At 45.5% G+C, this 10,936-nt stretch overlaps 1 pseudogene; it reads right to left on the reverse strand.

Annotated features, from left to right (window-relative positions):
* LOC120843619 overlaps positions 1-10,242 on the reverse strand; it is a 64,654-nt pseudogene extending 54,412 nt beyond the window's left edge.
* Positions 10,243-10,936: the final 694 nt, after the last annotated feature.

Here is a 10,936-nt window from a genome sequence, read left to right on the forward strand (position 1 = left end):
TGCTCAACGGGCAGAAGAGGTCCGCCAGCTAGCAAGACTACGAATTCAAGACCAGAAACATGTCGACGCCGTCCGATACAATCTTCGCCGGCGTGACGCCCACAATCAACCCGGAGAGCGGGTATGGGTGTGGACACCAATACGCGCCGCGGTCTCAGCGAGAAGCTTCTCAAGCGCTACTTTGGACCCTACTAGGTGCTCCGCCGTCTCGGGGACTTAAACTACGAGGTGCTTCCCGACGGAACTCGACCATCAAGACGGCGTCAACCGCGACCCGAAGTAGTCCACGTCGTGCGCCTCAAGCCATATTACGAACGATAGAACTTCGGACTCTCGTCAAGCTGTGAACTGCGTCTCGCGATTCTACAGTCCTTTTGTTGTGGATTTGGTGTTTTCGGTTTGTGCTGCATCGGGACGATGCGCTTTTAAAGGGGGAGATAATGCCGCGCGCAGGGCTGAGAAAGCAACGCTCGATCCGGAACCTCCAGAAAGTTCTCGTTTATTCATGTACCGCACGCAACTTCTATCATTTATTCCTGCTTTTGTTTTCTAGAAAGTGCGTGTTCAATCTCGCCCCAATCACGCGACGCTCGAGCCGCTTTCGCCGAATCTTCGAGATAGCGACGCACTCAAGATAAGAGGCCGCCCGCGACCTTGTCGAGTCAGTTTCGCCCCAGCGTTCGACTCTGCTCTTTCGCCGACTTCGACGCTCGCGACGCTCTACTGTTATCTTTCGTTTCCTTCTTTATTTGGGCACAAGTTCGCCCGATTAAACGTTTAGTTTACTCAGTTATTTGACGCCTCATCACTTGTCATTCGTGACAATATGGGACTCCCTTTCCGGAAGTGCGATCGGGGACAGCGGGGCTTGGGTTGCCGGCTGGAAGCCGAGAAGTGGCGTGTATTGGTTAAGTTTTCTAATTCGCAGCCACACACTGTCGCCGCGAAGCGGCGTGAACGAAGGCGGGGGCTGTGTTAACGAGATCCCCAGGGATACACGCGCCGTTCGAAAAGGGTGGCCCAAATGACATGAGCTCTCCGCGTAGTGCGTATAGCCATTTCGACCGAAGTGCACTAGGCAGCGCGTATAGCTTTACTCTTACTGATTGAATTTTACTCGTGCTCTTTTCTTTCAGGTTTTGTATTCTACTGCTGCCCGATGGGAATTCCATCAGAATCTTTCTACCAGACACGAAGTCGCGATCGTCCCTGTGTGGTTTTGATTCCGGAAAGTGGTACAGTGTTCGATGCGGGATCTGGTGATAGTGAAGTGAGTGACGGAAACGGAGGAGAACTTGCCAACGAAGGGCCTAAGAACAGAACTTCCTAGTGATAGCAAAACTGAAGACGGAACCGCCCGCCTTTCCAGTTCTGTCAACATCAAGAAAGAAACAAAAGTCACCGCCGCAAGTTTTCGACTGGCGAAAAAAAGACCGGTGTTTTGTGAAGCCTGCGGAACCCGTGTTTACGGCCTCTGATGATGTCAAAAGCACACTGAAGTATTTTCAAGTGTTCATTGATGACAAGCTGCTGACGAAGATTGTTGACAAAACAAACCTCTATTCTTTCCGTCAGGCTGGAGTGTATGGGTAAACTTTTGTTACACTCTGTCAGCATGCTTGCGCAAAGTACATATTATTCGAACTGAATTGTTGCATCCCCCCTTGAATTAAGGACCTTATGAAACCAAATGTGGTGTTTCAGCTCTATACGTCTTATTTAATTTTACAAGAGAACATGTTTTCATTTAACTTTAGATGTATATTCGTGAAAAAATGGGTAAAGTGCAGGCGAGCTGGTGGATATTTACCATGATGGAACTTCAGCAGGTGAACCGAGACTGGGGTAGAAACAGAAACTTAAAAGTAGAAGGGACAGAGACAAGTCTCTGTCCCTTCTATTTTTTAGTTTCTGTTTCTACCCCAGTCTCGGGTTAAGTTCCATCATGGTATATTCGTAATGTATACACACCAGAGGCACCCTGGTGTGCATGTCAGGCCAGATTAGTGTGCCGTGGTGTGCACATTAGACTGGTCTAGTGTGGCGTAGTGTGCACGTCACGCCATTCTAGTGTGCTGTGGTGTGCATATTAGACCAGCCTAGTGTGTTTTAATGTGCACATCAGACCACACTAGAATTGTGTGATGGGCACACCAAACCAACCTAACGTGTTCTGGTGGGCACAGTAGAACATTTTGAACTGGTTTTATGTGCGCACCAGAACACACCAGGCCGGTCTGATGTTAACACCACAAAAACAATAGGACACACCAAACCGGTCTGGTGGATTTTTCAATAGGGCAGCATAGGTTTTCATGATTGAGATTCTACTTTCAAGTCACTAAGATGTGCACATTATGCCCGTCGCTAAGGTAGATGCTAGGATGTTACATAACATTCTACGAATGCTTCTTGTGGAGCCAGAGTCTTCAGGTTTTATGGTCATTGCACTCGTCTCGGACAACAAAACGATCAATCGCAAAACAATTAATTTTTTTCTAATTATTTTGACTTCAAGATTGTTTATCAGCACCCAGCTGATCCATCACCTACTTTATTTTTCGTTTTCGACCCTGTTCACCTGCTGAAGTGTGTTACAATCAACTGGACCAATCAGCGACAATCTGTGAGGAGCCTGTACTTCCCAAACCCAAAACGTGCTGAGCAGAAACCGGAAATTCTTACGGCTTCTCTTTGCCTTTTATGTCATTTGCACAAATCTGAACAGAATGAGCTTTTAAAGTTGGCAAAAACACAATCGTTGAAGGAACTAAATCAATCTAACATAGAATGGCGGAATGTGAAGTTAGCATATCGGATCTTAACTTGTCTGATGTCTCATCACTTCGCCCAAGCAGACTTTAGCGCGCAATTGGAACAGCTGTGTACATCATTATGATCCTCACATGGTGGAACGTGGTGAACGTGAAAACACCAAACAAGGGACAAGGCTGAGGGACGACTTACAAGGACCTGTAACAGCTAAGCCATGTTCCCAGTTTTTGGTCCAGAAGAGCACATGGCAGTGGCTGGACTACTGAGAAGTGTTGACCCGTGATGCCCGTCATTGGACGCGGAAAACCCACACAGCTTTTTGCTCCCCTACTCACGCCTTCCGCGAAATTGCTGTGTATTGCTTAGTGGAACTTGGAATGCAGTGTGTTATTCTGGAAATATTGAACGTGAAAAGCATGGCACTTAAACAAAATTGCGGCAATCAGCTGTGCATGGTTTCTTGCTTAAGCGATCCAATTCAGAACGATTATCTATTGCACATCATGTGTTGCGATAGTTGAAATTTTGAATCTGCGGTGTTAGCGCGACCACCAGCATGTTATCGCTGGGGAGAGCAAGCGCCTACAAGATCCCTCCGCGACGAAACCAGCTTCCATAATGATATCTCTTGCGTGATGTCGCGCCGGCGTGCGGAGGCCATCTTTCTTCTTGGTGGTGCTGGTCTAACCCTGGCCATAACAAACAAGGTTTTGGTGTTAAGCCTAGCCCTGGCCCTGATACGGAGGTTCTTTTTTTCAGAAAATTCATGCTGGACAAACGCAAATGGCTGAGGATCTTAACCTTATAAAAATTGACAAGAAACCTCAGATGCTAGGCTTGATGGCTGCAAAACCCGTCTGGTTTATATCGTGTCGGGTTTGTGCAGGTATCTAATCTTGTTAGGCAAGTGCAATTTTTGGAAGTAAAAAGTGCTGCTCCCAAGACAGCGGTCACTCAGCTTACAGATAAGAACCACGATATTGAAATATCATCCCCACAGAAATAATTTGGTTGCATCGGGGCTCCTGGGACAAACGAATGAATACCTTCGGTTGCTACTTGCTAAGATATTTAATTTGCTGTATTCAAATTTGCTTGTAACTTGCGATGGCATAGAACGCTGTCATCGCTTTGGTTCGTTTGCAGAAGGTAATACCAGGCCTGTAATAATTAAGGTATTTTCAAGATAAAACTCGCATCCTCAAAATGCCCATAAACTTAAGGGCACTCGGATCCTTTTCGTCGATTTCCCACCACGTGTCCCTAATATTTGTGAAGAGCTTTTTTTCTGCAATGCTGAATTTAGAAAAAGTGGCACCAAAGTTAGTCTCCGTTACGACCCCGCCATTGTTGGAACCGTTCAGAAACTCATGGACGCAACAAATCACAAACCGGGAAAGGTTCTTTGTGTGGCACAATCTCGAGGTCTAAATTGACACATAAGGAATAAACTGTTTTTTATAATCCACATTAGTGCTAGAAGTCTTTTACCCAAGTCCAATGGGTTTTTCCACATTCCATCTTCATATCCACCGGAAGTAACATGTGTAACAGAAAACCTCTTTACACGATGCTATTCCTGATTGTGAATTTACAGTTCCTAATTGCAACGTAGTACGGTGTGACAAATATTCCAGAGGCGGGGCTGCTGCGTTATGTTTAGAGGGCTTAGCTTCTTTTTTTGAAAATTTACCTTACACTGAATCTTTACGGTGCGAGATGCAGCTCGATTCAGAAATAGAACCTCTACAATTTTCAACTCATCTTACTTGGTGAGGATCATTTGCGATGATCTCGTGAATTTAGCACTGTCATTGTACTTAAGTAAGGTTTGTTAAAGTTAAAGCCAGAGATGACTTCTTTCTTCATCTTATTTCTTTATTCACAACTTTACAAACATAGCTCATTATTGCGCAGGAATTGAAGCAATTTCCGATTACACAGCAATTTTTGGGTCCCTCAAACTTCCTGTCGACTGTATATACCCCGGAATCTTAACGGTAATTGATTTTAACAGGACGGACAATGCAGCTATGAAGGATAAACTTTGTTTTCTTTCAATATCTTTTGTGCTATGAGTACACACGCAGATGCCAATGCGCTGCTTAGTCATTTCAACCTTCTTGTGGATAAATGTATGAACAATTTTGTATTTGTTACAAAGACGAATACAAATATTTCGTAACCTATGATTACAAGAAAGGTCGTACAGTTTATGCGGAAACTAGCAGGAAGCGTTCTACGAAATGCAGTGCAGCCTCGACAGACAACGCTTGGTTTGAGGGTTTAAAATAATCTTTAAACAAAATGTTACCCACTACATTAACGTAACTCTGATTAAATATATGACTTCAACTCATGTCGATTTCTGGATGATTATCCTGCTAAAATAAAAGAGCGCAAAGCTTTATTATATGGTTTGATTGTGTTAGTTAAACAGCAGGGACTGGTACCTCTTTTACCGAATACTTGATTTCGGTATTTAGTTGCAATAGTTATTACGTTTCACATTTCTCCTGTGACAGAATATTTAATAGGATGTTAACATTAGCGTATTTGGTGTTATTAATACGCATATGAAGCTCGATCGCAAAAAGAGCCGGGGCCATAATAAGATTTCCAATTTATTTCTGCGCCGTTATTAACTCTAAACGTCAATGTACTTATCTGTACTTTTTGTTCAATATATTTCTAGTGCAACCGTACCTCGACTATCAAAGTCAGCCAAAATTAATTCTCTATAAATCCGGTAGCAAACAAGTTGTTACTAAATCTAGACCCATTTCATTGACATGATGTTCTTGCAAGCTTCTTGAACACATAGTCCATAAACATATCTCAAGAACTCGTGGCTAATTGGATTCTCTGTCTCCAACAACATGGCTTTCTTCCTGGCTACTCTACCTTTACACAGCTATTATATTTCACCCGAAACGTTTCTCTTGCCATAGTTAAAAAAGGGCAGCTAGATGCCATCTTTATAAACTATTAAAATCTTTTGTTACAGTTCCACATCGTAAGATTCTTTAAAGACTGCAAATAATATAAAAAACGCACTGATAATTATTTGGATCACTAATTTCCTTAAGATCTCAGTTTGTTTGATATAGGGACGTTTATTCTAATAACTTCTCGGTTACTTTTTGGTGTCGGGCAGGGTTCTGTTTCAGGACCACTTTCTTGCTTTATTTTAATGACGTCGCTAACCATATTCATGTTAAGACAGGAATTCATGCTAAGGAATGCATTCTATACAATGAAATCAGTTTCTTATATGATCATGCCTTGCTAAATGACTATTTTATCATTTCTAAATTTCAGCAACAAATGGCAGATGGAAATTAACTTTGAAAACATTTGTGTTTATGACGTTCACTTTCAAGCAGACCACGTTTTTGTTTTTGAGTTATGGGACATACACTATAATTTCGCGCCAAGTGTGTGAATATAAGCATTTTGGGAATTTTATTTACTTTATGTCTTAAATTAAACAGGTGCATTCTTTTATCTGCTATCGAGCTTTGGGAAGACTGGGTTATATTATTAGAACTTTAAAACCTTTAACTAGGGGATTTAAAATTACCGCGAACAGAGCCCAAATTAGACCGATGTTAGAATATGGCCGTGTGGTCTGGGACCCGTATTTCAAGGGGGATATTGAGCTGCTTGACGCAATACAAGCAAAGAAAAACAGATTTAGTTTTAATAAACATTATTGTACATTTTCGACAACACCGTCAATGACAGTCATAGGACTTGAAGCCTTAGATTCAAGAGGTGTTATGGAACGACTAGAGCTGCTGCAAATGAGAGCAACTAAGAACTGTGTAGTTATTTTGCAAAAACTAACTTCCCTCCATCACTCTATCGCGCACCCGTAGCTTCCATCCTCTAGGTGTTGTACCGTATACACGCCAGGGCCGTAACTGGGGGGGGGGGGGGGGGGGGGGGGGGGGGTTAGGGGGTTCTGACCCCCCCCCCCCCCGAAATTTTTTTATGGGTACGGCCCTGGTCGGTGCACTTGCAGCCAGCCGATTTTAATCTCCACGTCTGCGCACGCGCAGTGGCACCGGTCGGCTACCGGGTACCAAACCGGGACCGGTTCTCCGGTTTGCTGCAACTCTCCATTATACGCCACCGATGCACATGAATTATAGGCGAAAATAAGACAATAGACACTTTCAAAATGGCCACCGTTGTCCCCGAAACCCCCCCCCCCCCCCCCCCCCCCCCCCCCCCCCCCCGAAATTTTTTTCCGGGTACGGCCCTGATACACGCTATCTCAATAGTTTCAAATACTATTTTTTTCCGAGGACCACGGGTGCTTGGAACAACACTGATGGAGATATTCTTTCACATGACTGAGAAATTTATATAACAAGTGCACAAGGCTTATGTTGGTATATGTTTTATCTTAGGGCGCAGCTCTTAAGCACCCGCTTCAGGCTTGAGCGGCGTCGCCGTCTCTGTCGGCACCGGCGTCGGCGTAACCCCGCGGTGCATTATGGGACATTTCCCATGATGCAACGCGCGGGGAGGAGGCGGAGGAGGAGGGAGGAGGACAGGGAGGAGGATGAGGGGGAGCGGAAGAGGAGAAGGAGGGGAAGGACGGGGGGGAGAAGAGGGGGAGGAGAGGGAGGAGGAGGGGGAAGAGTGAAAGGGAGGAGAAAGAGGAGAGGAGGGAGGTGGAGGAGGAGTAAAGGACGTGGAGGAAGAAGAGGGAGGAAGGGAGGAGGAGTAGTAGGGAGGCTGAGGCAAAGAGAAGGGAAAAGGGGCATACCCTCCCCTCAGTACCCTTACCTCCTCTTAGAGAGCTGCGCTCAAATTCGGTGTTACAGGGTCTTGTGAACGGCTTTCATTTTTTAGAGCGCAGCTCTCAGGCGCCGGTGTCCGGCTTGAGCGGCGTCGCCGTTAGCGTGACTGCGCGGTGCATTATGGGACGCGTGACGTCACCGATGACGTCATCAGTGACGTCGTTGATGACCTCATCGGCATCCGCATCGTCATCGTCATTGTCTGTGATGACGTCATCAGTGACGTAATTTATGGCGTCATCGGCATTGTCATCGTCACTGGTGCCTTCCTCAGTGACTACAACAATAACGTCATCGGCATCCTCATCGTCATCGTCCCTGGTGACGTCATCAGTGACGTCACTGATGACGTTGTCGGCATGAGCATCGTCATCGTCATCGTCACTGATGACATCATCCTCATCGTCACGTGACTTCGTAGGGGTCACGTGACCCCCGTGAGGTCACGTGACCCTTGTGAGACGACGGCGACGCCGCTCGGAGGGAGGAATAGCAGACAGGATGAGGAGGTGAGGAGGAGGGAGGAAGGATATACCTTGCCCTCGGTACCCTTCCCCTCCATCTCCTCCTCAAGAGCTGCGCTCTAATCCGGCGTTACAGGGAGTTGTAAACGGCTTTCATTTTAGAGCGCAGCTCTTAGGGGCCCGTTTCCGGCTTGAGCGGCGTCGCCGTCGCCGTCGCCGTCGCCGTCGCCGTCGCCGTCGCCGTTGGCGTAACCGCGCGGTGCATTATGGGTAAATTTCCCCGCTAAATTTAGCGGAAAAATTTCCCCGCTAAATCTAGCGGAAAAATTTCCCCGCTAAATCTAGCGGAAAAATTTCCCCCGCTAAATTTAGCGGAAGAATTTCCCCGCTAAATTTAGCGGAAAAATTTCCCAGCTATATCGGAAAAATTTCCCCGCTAAATCTAGCGGAATATTTTCCCCGCTAAATCTAGCGGAAAAATTTCCCCGCTAAATCTAGCGGAAAAAATTCCCCGCTAAATCTAGCGGAAAAATTTCCCCGCTAAATCTAGCGAAAAAATTTCCCCGCTAAATCTAGCGGAAAAATTTCCCCGCTAAATCTAGCGGAAAAATTCCCGCTAAATCTAGCAGAATAATTTCCCCGCTAGATTTAGCGGAAAAATTTCCCCGTTAAATCTAGCGGAAAAATTCCCGCTAAATAGCAGAATAATTTCCCCGCTAAATCTAGCGGAAAAATTTCCCCGCTAAATCTAGCGGAAAAATTCCCGCTAAATCAAGCAGAATAATTTCCCCGCTAAATCTAGCGGAAAAAATTCCCCGCTGAATTTAGCGGGAATTTTCCCGCTAAATTTAGCGGAAAAATTTCCCAGGTATATCGGAAAAATTTCCCCGCTAAATCTAGCGGAATATTTTCCCCGCTAAATCTAGCGGAAAAATTTCCCCGCTAAATCTAGCGGAAAAAATTCCCCGCTAAATCTAGCAAAAAAATTTCCCCGCTAAATCTAGCGGAAAAATTTCCCCGCTAAATCTAGCGGAAACATTTCCCCGCTAAATCTAGCGGAAAAATTCCCGCTAAATCTAGCAGAATAATTTCCCCGCAAAATCTAGCGGAAAAATTTCCCCGCTAAATTTAGCGGAAAAATTCCCGCTAAATCTAGCAGAATAATTTCCCCGCTAAATCTAGCGAAAAAAATTTCCCCGCTAAATTTAGCGGAAGAATTTCCCCGCTAAATTTAGCGGAAAAATTTCCCAGCTATATCGGAAAAATTTCCCCGCTAAATCTAGCGGAATATTTTCCCCGCTAAATCTAGCGGAAAAATTTTCCCCGCTAAATCTAGCGGAAAAAATTCCCCGCTAAATCTAGCGGAAAAATTTCCCCGCTAAATCTAGCGGTTTCCCCGCTAAATCTAGCGGAAAAATTTCCCCGCTAAATCTAGCGGAAAAAAATTTCCCCCGCTAAATCTAGCGGAAAAATTTGCCCGCTAAACTAGTGGAAAAATCTCCCCGCTAAAATCTAGCGGAAAAATATTGGTCACGTGACCTGGGGGGTCACGTGACCCCCTTCCGAGGTCACGTGACCTCGGGGGGGGGGGGCACGTGACTCCCCCTCCACGTGGGCCCCCTCCCCTGAGGTCACGTGACCCCAACAAGGTCACGTGCCCTCGGGGGATGGTCATGTGTAACCCTTTCCCCTATGTCACGTGACCCCCGAGAAACCGTGGCCCTCGGTACACTTCCCTCCTCCTCCTCAAGAGCTGCGCTCCCCATTCGGCATTACAGGGAGTGGGTAAACGCTTTTTTTTAACCAATTTTTAACCATTTGTAATGTTTTTCTATAGGATACATACTTATTTCATCTTGTCTGTTTTAATGGCATGCAATGTATGTATTCTTTTCATCTCCTGCGATAACCTATCGAACGACGTGGTATTGAAAAAAAATACATAAATAAATTTATGTACATGGAGCCCAGAGCACTGCACCATGTGCAGTTATTTCCCCTTCAGAGCGTGTTCCGTTGACCAAACTCCTAGCGTTGGCCCACGTAGTAGGGACACTCTCATTTGATCAAATTAGCTTACCGTGGTCACCTCAGCAGGATAAGCGTAATCGCAAGGTATACCAATGTCAAAAAACACCTGCTCCGCTCCCCTTGGTGAACCACCACACAGCCATGGAAAATGATATCATCAGCGATGATCTCTTGAAGACATCTTTCTTGAAACTTGTGTAGTCCAGGGCATACTTCTATGAAAATATACAAATACAAATGTGAAAACATTTCAAAAAGTGTTCAGAACACAGAGAACATGGGCCGCATGCAGGTCTCGAAGATGTTTTTTTTTGTTTGTTTTTTTCGGAGGCAGCGCGCAAATTCTCTGCGGTGTTATTGAAGGTCTAAACACTGCATTTTTCGATTTTTGACTCCTTATCATATTTATTGTAATATCATGTGCCTGCGAGGCTTTCCAGCATACAATAGTGCACAGGAAATGTGCACAGAGGGGAACGCTGTTTTTACTACTGTACCTGAGCCACGTTTATACTGCAGCCAAGTTAGACATCGGATATTCGGTCGTGTATATTGCCTACAGTTGGCAAAGCAATGGTGAGCGTCATGTTTAAAGAACGCAAGGCTCTTGTGCCAATCATGGTCGTGGCACAGCACGGAAGAAGCTTGATGGGACCAAACTGTTTTCGACCGCTAGGCATCGAGTTACAAGGCTTCCGACACCCCAGCACGTCCGACGAATAGCTAACAGCGCGGTTTTCTGAGGTTTTTCGCACCGATTTGCCCGGATTCAAGGGAGCTCCGATCCACATCGAGCTCAACGACGCGCAACCTAAGTTTTTAAAGAGTCGGCCAGTGCCGTTCGCCCTTCGA

The sequence above is a fragment of the Ixodes scapularis genome, unplaced genomic scaffold (genome assembly GCF_016920785.2).
Source record: "Ixodes scapularis isolate PalLabHiFi unplaced genomic scaffold, ASM1692078v2 PGA_scaffold4__175_contigs__length_147842914, whole genome shotgun sequence".
Taxonomy (NCBI): domain Eukaryota; kingdom Metazoa; phylum Arthropoda; class Arachnida; order Ixodida; family Ixodidae; genus Ixodes; species Ixodes scapularis.